This window comes from Nuphar pumila, chromosome 1 (genome assembly GCF_984573655.1).
Source record: "Nuphar pumila chromosome 1, dmNupPumi1.hap1.1, whole genome shotgun sequence".
Classification (NCBI taxonomy): Eukaryota; Viridiplantae; Streptophyta; class Magnoliopsida; order Nymphaeales; family Nymphaeaceae; genus Nuphar; species Nuphar pumila.
Window position 1 is genome coordinate 177,132,043 of NC_143249.1, and position 4,579 is coordinate 177,136,621.

A 4,579-nucleotide genomic window follows, 5' to 3' on the forward strand; every position below is an offset into this window, starting at 1 on the left:
CTCAGCGGGCCGACGATACTTGTCCGCCCATTTTTTCATTTTCTTTGCTGCCTTGTGTAAGAATGCCTTTGCCAACTCATTCTGCTTGTGCCAATCACGAACAAACTGATAGGCGAATGATGACCTTTCTTTTTCTTGTGCGGCAAGAATGTGCGGGGTCAGTGGCTGCTGCCCCGTGGCTATCTCAAACAGGCTGTGGCCTGAAGACTCGCTATTCTGCAGATTGTAACAAAACTGTGCCACGTCAAGGAGCTTCACCCAGTTTTTCTGATTGACACTAACAAAGTGCCTAAGGTACTATTCAAGTATCCCATTGATGTACTCTATCTGCCCATCACTCTGCGGATGGAAGCTTGTTGAAAACAACAAATCAGAGTGAAGTAACCGAAATACTTCACGCCAGAACTTACCCGTGAAACGAGCATCGCGATCACTCACAATGCTCTTTGGTATGCCCCAGTGCTTCACCCCATGCTTTACGAACAACTCTGCAATCTTCTCTACAGAGCACTCTTTAGAAGCTGAGATAAATGTGACATACTTTGAGAAACAATTCACCACAACCAAAATAGAACTGACGCCCTCTACCTTTGGCAGACTAACAATGAAGTCCATGGAGATGCTATTCTAAGGATATTCTGAAATTGACAGAGGCTCAAGGAGACCGACAACCTTCTGATTTGTTTTCTTATCTTGATGGCAGATAAGGCATGTTCGTACATACCCCTCAACGTCGTCCCTCATCTGCGGCCAATAGTAGCCGCACTCAAGGAGTACTAAGGTCCGCTTCTGACCAGGATGACCAACCCATAGTGTATCATGACACTCCTTAAGCAGTTCTCGGTGGAGGTTTCTCCACAGCGACACAAAGATGCGTCCCCCTTTTGTCATGAGGAGGTCATCCTATAACCAAAATCGTTGAGTCTTTCCTGCCTGCGTCAGAGAAATAAGATGTTGTGCTATCGGATCCTGCTGCGTCCCTTCGCGTATGCGGCTCAACAATGTGCCCTCCAAATGCACTTCAGAAGGCTCCGCACGCGCAATTGCCAGTTCAGCCCTGCGGCTCAGGGCATTCACAACAACATTGAACTTTCCAATCTTGTACTCCAAGGCAAAGTCGAACTCTACCAAAAACATCTGCCACCGAGCTTGTTTAGGCGTCAGCTTGTTCTGTGTCTGAAAGTAGCTCGTGGCCACATTGTCCGTCTTGACGACGAACTTGGCACTCAGAAGGTAGTGCCGTTGGTCCTGAGTTAATATACGATGGCGGCCATCTTATGTTCATGCATCGTGTAACACCTTTGCATCCTTCAACTTTCGACTGTCATATGCAATCAGATGACCCTCTTGCATAATAACTCCGCCAATGGCAAAGTGTGAGGCGTTTGTGTGGACCTCAAAGGGTTTTGAGTGATCAGGCAGTCACAACACTAGCTTTCTCACTAAAGCTTTCTTCAAGCCATCAAAGGCATCTTGACACGCTCCTGTCTAGAGTCATACCTGATTCTTCTTTAACAAATCTGTGAGGGGCGCAATAATAAGGGAATAACCTTCGATAAAACATCGATAATAATTTGCCAAACCAAGGAATGACCGTAATTCTAGCACTTTGCTTGGTGGAACCCATTCCTGGATGACCCTTATCTTCTGCTTATCCATACGCAGCACACCACGCCCCACAACGTGACCAAGAAAACTGATCTCCTTCTGCCCGAAGAGACACTTCTCTTGTTTGACACAGAGGTCATTCTCTTTCAGCACCTGAAATACTGTTCGCAAGTGTTCGACATGTTCCTCCATGCTGCTGCTGTAGCCTTAATCCGGAGATGTTCAAGCATCAAATTTTGAATATCCAAGTAGTCTTCTACTTGGAACAAAAAGTTCTCAATGGCCTTGCTGTCTCGAGAACCATTGAACTTTGCGGGTCTTGACACATCAATCCTTGATGGCCTCTCACAATTTCTGCCATTTAGGGTCACTGACCGTTGCAATGTGTGGTTTTTCAACTGAAGCTCCCCTATTTCAGTCTGTAAGTTAGTCACTGTTGTCGTCAACGAAATGATCTGCCCCATCTGTAAGTTCACCTGCTTTTGCAGGCTTGCCACCATATCATTCAGTCCACCGAATGATTCAACTGCGCGTGAAATCGCTTCCTCGTGCGAAGTCACATCTTCTACCAGCTTGTTGATAGTTGCAACTATCTCTTCTTGGCCCCGAGGTGAACCCATCTCCTCAGCTTCGGCAACTGCCTTGCCTTTGGTGATGCACATATTTTGATAAGGCGCCACAATGTCTTGCTCACAAATCGCAGCATGTCGGCGTGTCTATCGACACCGACTCCGGAGTTTCTTCCTCAGCACGAGAACGGGCTCTGGTACCATTTGTCACAGGCTTATTTCCTTCAATGGGCCAGCGCGACGCGACGATCCTTCCTTACCACCGCAAGCTTACTTGTCAGCTCGTTTGCCAGTCGCGAAAGCTTATAATAAGAGAGTAAGAGAGAATAGAAGGAGAACATTGCAATCACAAGAAACAATTACGAGGGGAAACAAAAGAAAGCTCAACGCATTTAATTTATTCACAATTTTGCCCGAGAGCTATTACAGTTCAAACATACGGGCTGCCCCTTCGAGGTATTGTTTCACTTGAACCGGGCACTTTACATCACACTCAACAAAAGCAAAACAGACTCTAAGCATGTAAGTCGCAAGGGAACAACTGCAATACTTTGATTTAACAAGTTGGGATAAGGGGTTATCTTCCTGAGTTACCACTGTCCATGCCAGCTTTGCTAGTCAGGAATCATTCAACTCCTCCAACTTCCGGATGCCCAGTCCTCCCTGCTAAACTCTTTATTGTGACTAACCTTGCTGCCATCGATATAGCATGTGGTCCTTTCCACGATTCCAGCCTCATTATACAACGTGTGATGCCACTTGAAACTTCCATATGATATCGCGTAAATTAAACCGCATTTGACAGCGAGATTGAGATTTTCTTACAGTCGATCCATAATCAGTATAAAGAGATACCAGAACATTGGATCCCGCAGAGGGGTGGGGTTTGTGGTTGTAAAGGCTGGGTGAGATTGCTCAGCTCTAGTCTATAATTACTGCAAAGAAAGGGGAGCTAACACATTTCTATATTCTCTGGCACCAGGAAATACTGAAACCAAAGATCTGGAGGGAGCTCATAAGGAATCTCCATTCTATGGGATCATAGGCTTTCACAAAATTCGTTTGGAACAACACCCCTTTCTTTTTCCTTTTGGCCATGCTATCCACCAATTCGTGGGCCAACAAAATACCATCTTGGATGGATCTTCCTTTAAGGAAGGCCCTTTGGTTTTGGTTTGGACTCACAATTCTCATTAATATACTTTTCATTCTGGACACCATTAACTTTGTGATAATTTTATAAACGAAGTTACAAAGGTTGATCGACCTGAATTGGTCCAAAAGATGGCGTAATGGCTAGGCCATCTTTTGAGATTACGTTTAACTGAGTCTAGCTTCATAGTGAGCTTGAACATGTTCCCTCGGGCCTCAATGCTCAAACTTGACTCAACCACATACCAGTATCCCTCTTTATCTGCCCAAAATTTAAAATACTTAAATGAAGAACATACCTGAGACAATTGATTAACCTTCACCAGGAGCCCATTATGGTCTAAGATCACCCCCTCGGCAGGAAAGACACCTGCGATTGGGTGAATCTGCTCACCCAATGAGTATTAGCTAGGACTCGGTCTAGATTTTTTTTTTACTCGGAGAAACCACTAGGGGTGGCAATTTCTGACACGACCCGCCAACCCGCCTCTTAGGCGGGTTCGGGTTGGGCTTAAGCCAACCCGTTTAATAAATGGGTCGACCCGTGTAACCCGTTTATTAAACAGGTCGGGTTCGGGTTGGGGGTATGCCAACCCGCCAACCCGACTGACCCGTTTAATAAACGGGTTAGGCGGGTGGGTCAACCCGCCAACCCGTCTGCTCGACCCATCAACCCGACCCGCCAACCTGCCAACCCGATCCGTCAACCCGCCAACCCGACCGCCAACCTGACCCGCGAACCTGAAAACCCGTTTACCCGACCCAACCCATTTATTAAATGGGTTGGCGGGTCGTGTCGGGTTACCCGTTTATTAAACGGGTCGGGTTCGTGTTTGCCACAGCCGACCCGTTTAATAAACGTGTCGGGTTCGGGTTGAGGTATGCTGACCCGCCAACCCGACCCGATTGCCACCCCTAGAAACCACCCCACGTGCAGAGACCTAGCTGTGCTGGCTCAGCCTGTCATACTTATGGTCTCTGTTCATGTCCATGTCGGTGTAAAATTCCGAAGGCTTACCCCACGACCCTAGGGAGTCACCAAGCTTCGGGCTTATTCCGGAGAGTGACTCCCATGGGATTTGAACCTAGACTGCCCATCAAACGGTCTAGGCCCCGTCCCACTATGCCAAACCCCTTGGGTTTAGGACTAGCTTTCCTGCTCTTAAGTCTCGCCCGTTTTGGTTATTGTGCCAGGTGAAACCCAGTCCTTCATTTGCAATTTCGGTCATCCCACAAAATGCTATCTTATT